Consider the following 14,387-nt stretch of genomic DNA (forward strand, 5'->3'; position numbering starts at 1 on the left):
AAAGCGCATATCGTTGGAAAGGTCTTGGGGAGACCTATCTACCCTGAAAGTTTCATGAGGCTGAGTTGAAAGACCACGGAGATATTAGGTGATGATGGTCCAATTCGGGGACCAAGTCGCAGGAAATGGCACTTGACCAAAACCACCCTTGAAAGGTGATTACCGGCTGACCGGTAAGAGATAGCGACTTGGCGTAGAATATTCATACGTTGGGCGGGTCGATACGCAACTTTCCTTATATAGAAGCAACCCGGTCAGGGTGCTCCAAGTCGGTCGTTTGGTCGGTTTATGGTTTGGGCCGACCACGTGGTGTACCAGGTTGAGGTACCTTTCATGAATTATAACTCGGTCAGTTTACCACCGAGCGACAAGTTGCGGTGTGTTTTGGAATGGTCCTGAGTGGAACTATTACGGAAAAATACGAACAGAAAATCAGCATGTTGGTGGGCGAAGCTATTAGTGAAACATAGAGCAACAAGGGTTCAAAAACTAATGAAATGAGACTTGGACCAAGAATAACGGCAAGTTGGAGACGAGTTAGCAAGTTGGCGTAGAATATTTATAAACTGTGCATAATATGACCAACAAAAAAGTATATGGGGACAAGGCGGTAGCTGGCCCCCAAAGTGGAGATATGGGTGATTCATGTTTTGCACCCAAGTACGAACAAGTATGGTGAAAACAGGGTAAGGTACCAAGTACCATGAATAACTTCGGCTGTCGATGGCCGAGCGAGGCAAAGCGCATATCGTTGGAAAGGTCTTGGGGAGACCTATCTACCCTGAAAGTTTCATGACGCTGAATTGAAAGACCACGGAGATATTAGGTGATGATGGTCCAATTCGGGGACCAAGTCACAGGAAATGGCACTTGACCAAAATCACCCTTGAAAGGTGAATACCGGCTTACCGGTAAGAGATAGCGACTTGGCGTAGAATATTCATACGTTTGGCAGGTGGAGACGCAACTTTCATTATATGGGAGCAACCCGGTCAGGGTGCTCCAAGTCGGTCGTTTGGTCGGTTTATGTTTTGGGCCGACCATGTGCTGTACCAGGTTGAGGTACCTTTCATGAATTATAACTCGGTCAGTTTTTCACCGAGCGACAAGTTTCGCTAAGTTTTGAAATGGTTTTGAGTGGAACTATTACGGAAAAATACAAACAGAAAATCAGCATGTTGGTGGACGAGGCTATTAGTGAAACATAGAGCAACAAGGGTCCAAAAACGAATGAAATGAGACTTGGACCAAGAATAACGGCAAGTTGGAGTCGAGTTAGCAAGTTGGCGTAGAATATTTATAAACTGTACATTATATGACCAACAAAAAAGTATATGAAGACAAGGCGGTAGCTGGCCCCCAAAGTGGAGATATGGGTGATTCATGTTTTGCACCCAAGTACGAACAAGTATGGTGAAAACAGGGTAAGGTACCAAGTACCATGAATAACTTCGGCTGTAGATGGCCTAGCGAGGCAAATGACAAACCGTTGGAAAGGTCTCGGGGAGATCTATCTACCCTGAAAGTTTCATGAGGCTGAGTTGAAAGACCACGGAGATATTAGGTGATGATGGTCCAATTCGGGGACCAAGTCGCAGGAAATGGCATCTGACCAAAACTACCCATGAAAGGTGATTACCGGCTGACCGGTAAGAGATAGCGACTTGTCGTAGAATATTTATATGTTGGACGTTGGAAGACGCAACTTTCATTATATGGGAGCAACCCGATCAGGGTGCTCCAAGTCGGTCGTTTGGTCGGTTTATGGTTTGGGCCGACCATGTGCTGTAGCAGGTTGAGGTACCTTTCATGAATTATAACTCGGTCAGTTTTTCACCGAGCGACAAGTTACGCTGTGATTTGGAATAATCTTGAGTGGAACTATTACGGAAAAATACAAACAGAAAATCAGCATGTTGGTGGGCGAAGCTATTAGTGAAACATAGAGCAACAAGGGTCCAAAAACGAATGAAATGGGACTTGAACCAAGAATAACGGCAAGTTGGAGACGAGGTAGCAAGTTGGCGTAGAATATTTATAAACTGTGCATGATATGACCAACAAAAAACTATATTGGGCCAAGGCGCTGGCTGGCCTCCAAAGCGGTGATATGGGTGATTCATGTTTTGCACCCAAGTACGAACAAGTATGGTGAAAACAGGGTAAGGTACCAAGTACCATGAATAACTTCGGCTGTCGATGGCCTAGCGAGACAATTGGCATATCGTTGGAAAGGTCTTGGGGAGACCTATCTACCCTGAAAGTTTCATGAGGCTGAGTTGAAAGACCACGGAGATATTAGGGGATGATGGTCCAATTCGGGGACCAAGTCGCAGGAAATGGCACTTGACCAAAACCACCCTTGAAAGGTGAATACCGGCTGACCGGTAAGAGATAGCGACTTGGCGTAGAATATTCATACGTTGGGCGGGTATAGACGCAAATTTCATTATATGGGAGCAACCCGATCAGGGTGCTCCAAGTCGGTCGTTTGGTCGGTGTATGATTTGGGCCGACCATGTGCTGTACCAGGTAGAGGTACCTTTCATGAATTATAACTCGGTCAGTTTGCCACCGAGCGACGAGTTGCGGGGTGTTTTGGAATGGTTTTGAGTGGAACTATCAAGGAAAAATAAAAATAGAAAATCAGCTTGTCCATGGCCGAAGCTATTAGTGAATCATATAGCAAAATGGGTCCAAAAACGAACGAAATGGGACTTGGACCAAGAATAACGGCAAGTTGGAGAAGAGATAGCAAGTTGGCGTAGAACAATTATAAACTGTGCATGGTATGACCAACAAAAAAGTATATGTGACCCAGGCGGTAGCTGGCCTCCAAAGTGGAGATATGGGTGATTCATGGTTTGCACCCAAGTATGGCAAAAACTGGTAGAGGTACCTTTCATGAATTATAACTCAGGCTGTATGGCACTTAGCGGGACGCTTGACTCTGGTATGGAATAGTCCTGAGTGGGACTATCAAGGAAAAATACGAACAAAAAATAACCATGTCCACGGACGAAGGTATTAGCGAAACTTAGAGCGAAATTGCGACCAAGTCGCTGGAAATGGCCCTTGAACCAAGTATACCGTCAAGGCGGTACGAGATAGCGAGTTGACGTAGAACATTTATAAGTTTGCCTTTACGAGACGAAAGTTTAGTTATATGGGGCCAACCCGCCCAGGGTTGTCCAAGTCGGTCATATGGCTGATCGAAATTTTCGACCAAGTACTGAGAAAACAGGGTAAGGTACCAAGTACCTCAAATAACTTCGGCTGTAGATGTCCGAGCGAAGCAAACGGCATAGCGTTGGAAAGGTCTTTAAGTGCTCTAAACACCCTGAAAGTATGAGAAGGCTATCTGGAAAACTCGTGGAGATATTCGAGAAACATAGGGCCCAAAAGATACCAAGTCGCAGGAAATGGGCCCTCCAAGAACACCCTAAAATCCCAATTACGGCTAAGTTGCAGGCCAGCTAGCGAAGTGAAATGTTCTAGACATAACTAGAACACGTTGATGCGCAACTTTTTGAATAAGAACTTTTTTCGATATCTGGCCCCCAAAGGGGGGATATGGGCGATCCAAGGATTTTTCCAAGTTTCGGTACTTTTTACGGTATCGCTCATAGCTCCGGCTGTATGCAAGCAAATGGCAACCTAAGACATGATTTGGAAAAAATAAGAGTAGTACTAACTTACGATAGAACACAGCGAAGCGCTATCGGTTCATGGCAAGGCCGATATAAGCAGTCAAAAATGAAAAATGTTGACAAAATGAACAAAAATTACCTTGGTACGCGAATAGTGGCCAGGGATGAAGAGGTACGAAGGTGGTGGGGAATAATTATAATTAGGAATTGGTACGATCTATAAGTTTGCCGAAGACCGCAAAGCGCTCAGACCCATAGAAAGTGGCCATTTGGGCCGAACAGTGCGTGCAAAGAGGTGAAAAAGCAAAAATTGCACTTTGATGGGCGATTTGCGGGGGGAAGGAGGGGTCGGAGGGGTAAATGTCTTATGGCCAAAAAGTCTTATCTCATCAAGATCTAAAACATTGCCGAAGACCGCAAAGCGCTAGCTCGCAATCGAAAAATCGCGATTTTGAAAATTTTCTAAGTGTTGGGCCCCCTAAGGAAAAGTAACAAAAATCACCTTTGGCCCCAATTTTGAGCATGAAGGAGTCGTTTCCGAGGCATGGTGTCTTCGGCAAAAAGTTTCATCTACTCGAGTACTTACGACTAGTCAAATAAAAAATTGAGAAACACAAACGGTATGGCTATGCCGAAGCTCGATACACCCGAAAAAATCAAAAAAAAGTCGAAAATGTCGAAAAATGAGAAAACCCTATATTCGTACTCTACTCGAGCCCTAAATATTGAAAAGTGAAACCCGCGATCGATTTGGAACAAAAAATTGACCTAGGCAAAAATGTATGACGTTCCGCACCTTTGAAAAATCTGGTAAGTGTATTTTAGACAGACTCGAAAAAAGTCGCCCCGAGTCCCCTTACGTTGAAAATCCGAAAAAGTCGAAATTGTTGAAAATGTTAAAAAGCCTCTTTTGGTGGTCCATGGCACCACTAGATATTGAAAAGTGAGGTCCGCGGCCAATCCGGAAGAAAAAGTTAGCTAGGCAAACTTGTATGTCGGTCGATACAAAAAACGGCTCGGTGAGTGTATTTTCGACAGGCTTCAAAAAACAATCCTTTCTCCATAAAATTTCAATCGATTTTTAAAATTTCGAGATAGCGCTTTGGTGTCTTCGGCAATAATGTAGAAATCGGGTTTTAAAACACATTTTACTTTTGGGTTTTTTTCGATCCGTCGCTTGGTTCGCCCGCAATCGCGAGAAAACGAAAAAACACGTTTACAAAATTCCGGACGAATTTTGTGAACGCCGTCCATACATTTTCGATCGATTTTTAAAATTTCGAGATAGCGCTTTGGTGTCTTCGGCAATAATGTAGAAATCGGGTTTTTAAACACATTTTACTTTTGGGTTTTTTTCGATCCGTCGCTTGGTTCGCCCGCAATCGCGAGAAAACGAAAAAACACGTTTACAAAATTCTGGACGAATTTTGTGAACGCCGTCCATACATTTTCGATCGATTTTTAAAATTTCGAGATAGCGCTTTGGTGTCTTCGGCAATAATGTAGAAATCGGGTTTTTAAACACATTTTACTTTTGGGTTTTTTTCGATCCGTCGCTTGGTTCGCCCGCAATCGCAAGAAAACGAAAAAACACGTTTACAAAATTCGTCCGGAATTTTGTGATCGCCGTCCATACATTTTCGATCGATTTTTAAAATTTCGAGATAGCGCTTTGGTGTCTTCGGCAATAATGTAGAAATCGGGTTTATAAACACATTTTACTTTTGGGATTTTTTCGATCCGTCGCTTGGTTCGCCCGCAATCGCGAGAAAACGAAAAAACACGTTTACAAAATTCCGGACGAATTTTGTGAACGCCGTCCATACATTTTCGATCGATTTTTAAAATTTCGAGATAGCGCTTTGGTGTCTTCGGCAATAATGTAGAAATCGGGTTTTTAAACACATTTTACTTTTGGGTTTTTTTCGATCCGTCGCTTGGTTCGCCCGCAATCGCGAGAAAACGAAAAAACACGTTTACAAAATTCCGGACGAATTTTGTGAACGCCGTCCATACATTTTCGATCGATTTTTAAAATTTCGAGATAGCGCTTTGGTGTCTTCGGCAATAATGTAGAAATCGGGTTTTTAAACACATTTTACTTTTGGGTTTTTTTCGATCCGACGCTTGGTTCGCCCGCAATCGCGAGAAAACGAAAAAACACGTTTACAAAATTCGTCCGGAATTTTGTGATCGCCGTCCATACATTTTCGATCGATTTTTAAAATTTCGAGATAGCGCTTTGGTGTCTTCGGAAATAATGTAGAAATCGGGTTTTTAAACACATTTTACTTTTGGGTTTTTTTCGATCCGTCGCTTGGTTCGCCCGCAATCGCGAGAAAACGAAAAAACACGTTTACAAAATTCGTCCGGAATTTTGTGATCGCCGTCCATACATTTTCGATCGATTTTTAAAATTTCGAGATAGCGCTTTGGTGTCTTCGGCAATAATGTAGTAATCGGGTTTTTAAACACATTTTACTTTTGGGTTTTTTTCGATCCGTCGCTTGGTTCGCCCGCAATCGCGAGAAAACGAAAAAACACGTTTACAAAATTCGTCCGGAATTTTGTGAACGCCGTCCATACATTTTCGATCGATTTTTAAAATTTCGAGATAGCGCTTTGGTGTCTTCGGCAATAATGTAGAAATCGGGTTTTTAAACACATTTTACTTTTGGGTTTTTTTCGATCCGTCGCTTGGTTTGCCCGCAATCGCGAGAAAACGAAAAAACACGTTTACAAAATTCCGGACGAATTTTGTGAACGCCGTCCATACATTTTCGATCGATTTTTAAAATTTCGAGATAGCGCTTTGGTTTCTTCGGCAATAATGTAGAAATCGGGTTTTTAAACACATTTTACTTTTGGGTTTTTTTCGATCCGACGCATAGTTCGCCCGCAATCGCGAGAAAACGAAAAAACACGTTTACAAAATTCCGGACGAATTTTGTGAACGCCGTCCATACCTTTTCGATCGATTTTTAAAATTTCGAGATAGCGCTTTGGTGTCTTCGGCAATAATGTAGAAATCGGGTTTTTAAACACATTTTACTTTTGGGTTTTTTTCGATCCGTCGCTTGGTTCGCCCGCAATCGCGAGAAAACGAAAAAACACGTTTACAAAATTCGTCCGGAATTTTGTGATCGCCGTCCATACATTTTCGATCGATTTTTAAAATTTCGAGATAGCGCTTTGGTTTCTTCGGCAATAATGTAGAAATCGGGTTTTTAAACACATTTTACTTTTGGGTTTTTTTCGATCCGTCGCTTGGTTCGCCCGCAATCGCGAGAAAACGGAAAAACACGTTTACAAAATTCCGGACGAATTTTGTGATCGCCGTCCATACATTTTCGATCGATTTTTAAAATTTCGAGATAGCGCTTTGGTGTCTTCGGCAATAATGTAGAAATCGGGTTTTTAAACACATTTTACTTTTGGGTTTTTTTCGATCCGTCGCTTGGTTCGCCCGCAATCGCGAGAAAACGAAAAAACACGTTTACAAAATTCCGGACGAATTTTGTGAACGCCGTCCATACCTTTTCGATCGATTTTTAAAATTTCGAGATAGCGCTTTGGTGTCTTCGGCAATAATGTAGAAATCGGGTTTTTAAACACATTTTACTTTTGGGTTTTTTTCGATCCGTCGCTTGGTTCGCCCGCAATCGCGAGAAAACGAAAAAACACGTTTACAAAATTCGTCCGGAATTTTGTGATCGCCGTCCATACATTTTCGATCGATTTTTAAAATTTCGAGATAGCGCTTTGGTGTCTTCGGCAATAATGTAGAAATCGGGTTTTTAAACACATTTTACTTTTGGGTTTTTTTCGATCCGACGCTTAGTTCGCCCGCAATTGAGAGAAAACGGAAAAACACGTTTACAAAATTCGTCCGGAATTTTGTGATCGCCGTCCATACATTTTCACCTTTGGGTCGTGAATACCGGCTGACCGATAAGAGATAGCGACTTGTCGTAGAATATTTATATGTTGGACGTTGGAAGACGCAACTTTCATTATATGGGAGCAACCCGGTCAGGGTGCTCCAAGTCGGTCGTTTGGTCGGTTTATGGTTTGGGCCGACCATGTGCTGTAGCAGGTAGAGGTACCTTTCATGAATTATAACTCGGTCAGTTTGCCACCGAGCGACAAGTTGCGGTTTGATTTGGAATGGTATTGAAAGGAACTATTACGGAAAAATACGAATGGAAAATCAGCATGTTGGTGGGCGAAGCTATTAGTGAAACATAGAGCAACAAGGGTCCAAAAACGAATGAAATGGGACTTGAACCAAGAATAACGGCAAGTTGGAGACGAGGTAGCAAGTTGGCGTAGAATATTTATAAATTGTGCATAATATGACCAACAAAAAAGTATATGGGGACAAGGCGGTAGCTGGCCGCCAAAGTGGAGATATGGGTGATTCATGTTTTGCACCCAAGTACGAACAAGTATGGTGAAAACAGGGTAAGGTACCAAGTACCATGAATAACTTCGGCTGTCGATGGCCGAGCGAGGCAAAGCGCATATCGTTGGAAAGGTCTTGGGGAGACCTATCTACCCTGAAAGTTTCATGAGGCTGAGTTGAAAGACCACGGAGATATTAGGTGATGATGGTCCAATTCGGGGACCAAGTCGCAGGAAATGGCACTTGACCAAAACCACCCTTGAAAGGTGATTACCGGCTGACCGGTAAGAGATAGCGACTTGGCGTAGAATATTCATACGTTGGGCGGGTCGATACGCAACTTTCCTTATATGGAAGCAACCCGGTCAGGGTGCTCCAAGTCGGTCGTTTGGTCGGTTTATGGTTTGGGCCGACCACGTGGTGTACCAGGTTGAGGTACCTTTCATGAATTATAACTCGGTCAGTTTACCACCGAGCGACAAGTTGCGGTGTGTTTTGGAATGGTCCTGAGTGGAACTATTAGGGAAAAATACGAACAGAAAATCAGCGTGTTGGTGTTCGAAGCTATTAGTGAAACATAGAGCAACAAGGGTCCAAAAACGAATGAAATGGGACTTGAACCAAGAATAACGGCAAGTTGGAGACGAGGTAGCAAGTTGGCGTAGAATATTTATAAATTGTGCATAATATGACCAACAAAAAAGTATGTGGGGACAAGGCGGTAGCTGGCCCCCAAAGTGGAGATATGGGTGATTCATGTTTTGCACCCAAGTACGAACAAGTATGGTGAAAACAGGGTAAGGTACCAAGTACCATGAATAACTTCGGCTTTAGATGGCCTAGCGAGGCAAATGACATACCGTTGGAAAGGTCTCGGGGAGATCTATCTACCCTGAAAGTTTAATGAGGCTGAGTTGAAAGACCACGGAGATATTAGGTGATGATGGTCCAATTCGGGGACCAAGTCGCAGGAAATGGCACTTGAAAAAAATCACCCTTGAAAGGTGAATACCGGCTGACCGGTAAGAGATAGCGACTTGGCGTAGAATATTCATACGTTGGGCGGGTATAGATGCAAATTTTATTATATGGGAGCAACCCGATCAGGGTGCTCCAAGTCGGTCGTTTGGTCGGTTTATGGTTTGGGCCGATCACGTGGTGCACCAGGTAGAGGTACCTTTCATGAATTATAACTCGGTCAGTTTCCAACCGAACGACAAGTTCCGGTATAATTTAGAATGGTCCTGAAAGGAACTATTACGGAAAATACGAACAGAAAATCATCATGTTGGTGGGCGAAGCTATTAGTGAAACATAGAGCAACAAGGGTCCAAAAACGAATGAAATGGGACTTGGACCAAGAATAGCGGCAAGTTGGAGACGAGTTAGCAAGTTGGCGTGGAATATTTATAAACTGTGCATAATATGACCAACAAAAAAGTATATGGGGACAAGGCGGTAGCTGGCCTCCAAAGTGGAGATATGGGTGATTCATGTTTTGCACCCAAGTACGAACAAGTATGGTGAAAACAGGGTAAGGTACCAAGTACCATGAATAACTTCGGCTGTCGATGGCCTAGTGAGACAATTGGCATATCGTTGGAAAGGTCTTGGGGAGACCTATCTACCCTGAAAGTTTCATGAGGCTGAGTGGAAAGACCACGGAGATTTTATGTGATGATGGTCCAATTCGGGGACCAAGTCGCAGGAAATGGCACTTGACCAAAATCACCCTTGAAAGGTGATTACCGGCTGACCGGTAAGAGATAGCGACTTGGCGTGGAATATTCATACGTTAAGCGGGTAGAGACGCAACTTTCATTATATGGAAGCAACCCGGTCAGGGTGCTCCAAGTCGGTCGTTTGGTCGGTTTATGATTTGGGCCGACCATGTGCTGTACCAGGTAGACGTACCTTTCATGAATTATAACTCGGTCAGTTTGCCACCGAGCGACAAGTTACGTTGTGTTTTGGAATGATCTTAAGTGGGACTATCAAGGAAAAATACCAATCGAAAATCAGCCTGTCAATGGCCGAAGCTATTAGTGAAACATATAGCAAAATGGGTCCGAAATCGAATGAAATGGGACTTGGACCAAGAATAACTGCAAGTTGGAGAAGAGATAGCAAGTTGGCGTAGAACAATTATATTTGGTGCATGGTATGACCAACAAAAAAGTATATGAGGCCAAGGTGCTGGCTGGCCTCCAAAGTGGAGATATGGGCGATCCAAAGTTTGTACCCAAGTACGAACAAGTATGGAAAAAACAGGGTAAGGTACCAAGTACCATTAATAACTTCGGCTGTAGATGGCCGAGCAAGACAAACGGCATACCGTTGGAAAGGTCTTGGGGAGACCTATCTACCTTGAAAGTTTCATGAGGCTGAAATGAAAGACCACGGAGATATTAGGTGATGATGGTCCAATTCGGGGACCAAGTCGCATTAAATGGCACTTGACCAAAATCACCCTTGAAAGATGAATACCGGCTGACCGGTAAGAGATAGCGACTTGTCGTAGAATATTTATATGTTGGACGTTGGAAGACGCAACTTTCATTATATGGGAGCAACCCGGTCAGGGTGCTCCAAGTCGGTCGTTTGGTCGGTTTATGATTTGGGCCGACCATGTGCTGTACCAGGTAGAGGTACCTTTCATGAATTATAACTCGGTCATTTTGCCACCGAGCGACAAACTGCGTTTAGTTTTGGAATGATCTTAAGATAGACTATCAAGGAAAAATACAAATAAAAAATCAGCTTGTCAATGGCCGAAGCTATTAGTGAAACATATAGCAAAATGGGTCCGAAAACGAATGAAATGGGACTTGGACCAAGAATAACTGCAAGTTGGAGAAGAGATAGCAAGTTGGCGTAGAACAATTATATTTGGTGCATGGTATGACCAACAAAAAAGTATATGAGGCCAAGGTGCTGGCTGGCCTCCAAAGTGGAGATATGGGCGATTCAAAGTTTGTACCCAAGTACGAACAAGAATGGAAAAAACAGGGTAAGGTACCAAGTACCATGAATAACTTCGGCTGTAGATGGCCGAGCGAGGCAAACGGCATACCGTTGGAAAGGTCTTGGGGAGACCTATCTACCCTGAAAGTTTCATGAGGCTGAGTTGAAAGACCACGGAGATATTAGGTGATGATGGTCCAATTCGGGGACCAAGTCGCAGGAAATGGCACTTGACCAAAATCACCCTTGAAAGGTGATTACCGGCTGACCGGTAAGAGATAGCGACTTGTCGTAGAATATTTATATGTTGGACGTTGGAAGACGCAACTTTCATTATATGGAAGCAACCCGGTCAGGGTGCTCCAAGTCGGTCGTTTGGTCGGTTTATGGTTTGGGCCGACCATGTACTGTAGCAGGTAGAGGTACCTTTCATGAATTATAACTCGGTCAGTTTGCCACCGAGCGACAAGTTGCGGTATGACTTGGAATGGTATTGAAAGGAACTATTACGGAAAAATACGAATAGAAAATCAGCATGTTGGTGGGCGAAGCTATTAGTGAAACATAGAGCAACAAGGGTCCAAAAACTAATGAAATGGGACTTGAACCAAGAATAACGGCAAGTTGGAGACGAGGTAGCAAGTTGGCGTACAATATTTATAAACTGTGCATAATATGACCAACAAAAAAGTATATGGGGACAAGGCGGTAGCTGGCCCCCAAAGTGGAGATATGGGTGATTCATGTTTTGCACCCAAGTACGAACAAGTATGGTGAAAACAGGGTAAGGTACCAAGTACCATGAATAACTTCGGCTGTCGATGGCCGAGCGAGACAATTGGCATATCGTTGGAAAGGTCTCGGGGAGATCTATCTACCCTGAAAGTTTCATGAGGCTGAATTGAAAGACCACGGAGATATTAGGTGATGATGGTCCAATTCGGGGACCAAGTCGCAGGAAATGGCACTTGACCAAAATCACCCTTGGAAGGTGAATACCGGCTTACCGGTAAGAGATAGCGACTTGGCGTAGAATATTCATAAGTTGGGCGTGTAGAGACGCAACTTTCATTATATGGGGGCAACCCGGTCAGGGTGCTCCAAGTCGGTCGTTTGGTCGGTTTATGTTTTGGGCCGACCATGTGCTGTACCAGGTAGAGGTACCTTTCATGAATTATAACTCGGTCAGTTTGCCACCGACCGACAAGTCACGGTGTGATTTAGAATTGTCTTGATTGGAACTATTACGGAAAAATACGAATAGAAAATCAGCATGTTGGTGGGCGAAGCTATTAGTGAAACATAGAGCAACAAGGGTCCAAAAACGAATGAAATGGGACTTGAACCAAGAATAACGGCAAGTTGGAGACGAGGTAGCAAGTTGGCGTAGAATATTTATAAATTGTGCATAATATGACCAACAAAAAAGTATATGGGGACAAGGCGGTAGCTGGCCCCCAAAGTGGAGATATGGGTGATTCATGTTTTGCACCCAAGTACGAACAAGTATGGTGAAAACAGGGTAAGGTACCAAGTACCATGAATAACTTCGGCTGTGGATGGCCTAGCGAGGCAAATCACATACCGTTGGAAAGGTCTTGGGGAGACCTATCTACCCTGAAAGTTTCATGAGGCTGAGTTGAAAGACCACGGAGATATTAGGTGATGATGGTCCAATTCGGGGACCAATTCGCAGGAAATGGCACTTGACCAAAATCACCTTTGAAAGGTGAATACCGGCTGAACGGTAAGAGATAGCGACTTGGCGTAGAATATTCATACGTTTGGCAGGTAAAGACGCAACTTTCATTATATGGGAGCAACCCGGTCAGGGTGCTCCAAGTCGGTCGTTTGGTCGGTTTATGGTTTTGGCCGACCACGTGGTGTACCAAATTGAGGTACCTTTCATGAATTATAACTCGGTCAGTTTGCCACCGAGCGACGAGTTGCGGGGTGTTTTGGAATGGTTTTGAGTGGAACTATCAAGGAAAAATAAAAATAGAAAATCAGCTTGTCCATGGCCGAAGCTATTAGTGAAACATATAGCAAAATGGGTCCAAAAACGAACGAAATGGGACTTGGACCAAGCATAACGGCAAGTTGGAGAAGAGATAGCAAGTTGGCGTAGAACAATTATAAACTGTGCATGGTATGACCAACAAAAAAGTATATGTGGCCCAGGCGGTAGCTGGCCTCCAAAGTGGAGATATGGGTGATTCATGGTTTGCACCCAAGTATGGCAAAAACTGGTAGAGGTACCTTTCATGAATTATAACTCAGGCTGTATGGCACTTAGCGGGACGCTTGACTCTGGTATGGAATAGTCCTGAGTGGGACTATCAAGGAAAAATACGAACAAAAAATAACCATGTCCACGGACGAAGGTATTAGCGAAACTTAGAGCGAAATTGCGAACAAGTCGCTGGAAATGGCCCTTGAACCAAGTATACCGTCAAGGCGGTACGAGATAGCGAGTTGACGTAGAACATTTATAAGTTTGCCATTACGAGACGAAAGTTTAGTTATATGGGGCCAACCCGCCCAGGGTTGTCCAAGTCGGTCATATGGCTGATCAAAATTTTCGACCAAGTACTGAGAAAACAGGGTAAGGTACCAAGTACCTCGAATAACTTCGGCTGTAGATGTCGGCATAGCGTTGGAAAGGTCTTGAAGTGTTCTAAACACCCTGAAAGTATGAGAACGCTATCTGGAAAACTCGTGGAGATATTAGCGAAACATAGGGCCCAAAAGATACCAAGTCGCAGGTAATGGGCCCTCCAAGAACACCCTAAAATCCCAATTACGGCTAAGTTGCAGGCCAGCTAGCGAAGTGAAATGTTCTAGACATAACTAGAACACGTTGATGCGCAACTTTTTAAAAAAGAACTTTTTTCGATATCTGGCCCCCAAAGGGGGGATATGGGCGATCCAAGGATTTTTCCAAGTTTCGGTACTTTTTACGGTATCGCTCATAGCTCCGGCTGTATGCAAGCAAATGGCAACCTAAGACATGATTTGGAAAGGATAAGAGTAGTACTAACTTACGATAGAACACAGCGAAGCGCTATCGGTTCATGGCAAGGCCGATATAAGCAGTCAAAAATGAAAAATGTTGACAAAATGAACAAAAATTACCTTGGTACGCGAATAGTGGCCAGGGATGAAGAGGTACGAAGGTGGGGTGGAATAATTATAATTAGGAATTGGTACGATCTATAAGTTTGCCGAAGACCGCAAAGCGCTCAGACCCATAGAATGTGGCCATTTGGGCCGAACAGTGCGTGCAAAGAGGTGAAAAAGCAAAAATTGCACTTTGTGGGGCGATTTGCGGGGGGAAGGAGGGGTCGGAGGGGTAAATGTCTCATGAC

The sequence above is a fragment of the Anopheles ziemanni genome, assembly GCF_943734765.1.
Source record: "Anopheles ziemanni chromosome X unlocalized genomic scaffold, idAnoZiCoDA_A2_x.2 X_unloc_4, whole genome shotgun sequence".
In the NCBI taxonomy this organism is placed as follows: domain Eukaryota; kingdom Metazoa; phylum Arthropoda; class Insecta; order Diptera; family Culicidae; genus Anopheles; species Anopheles ziemanni.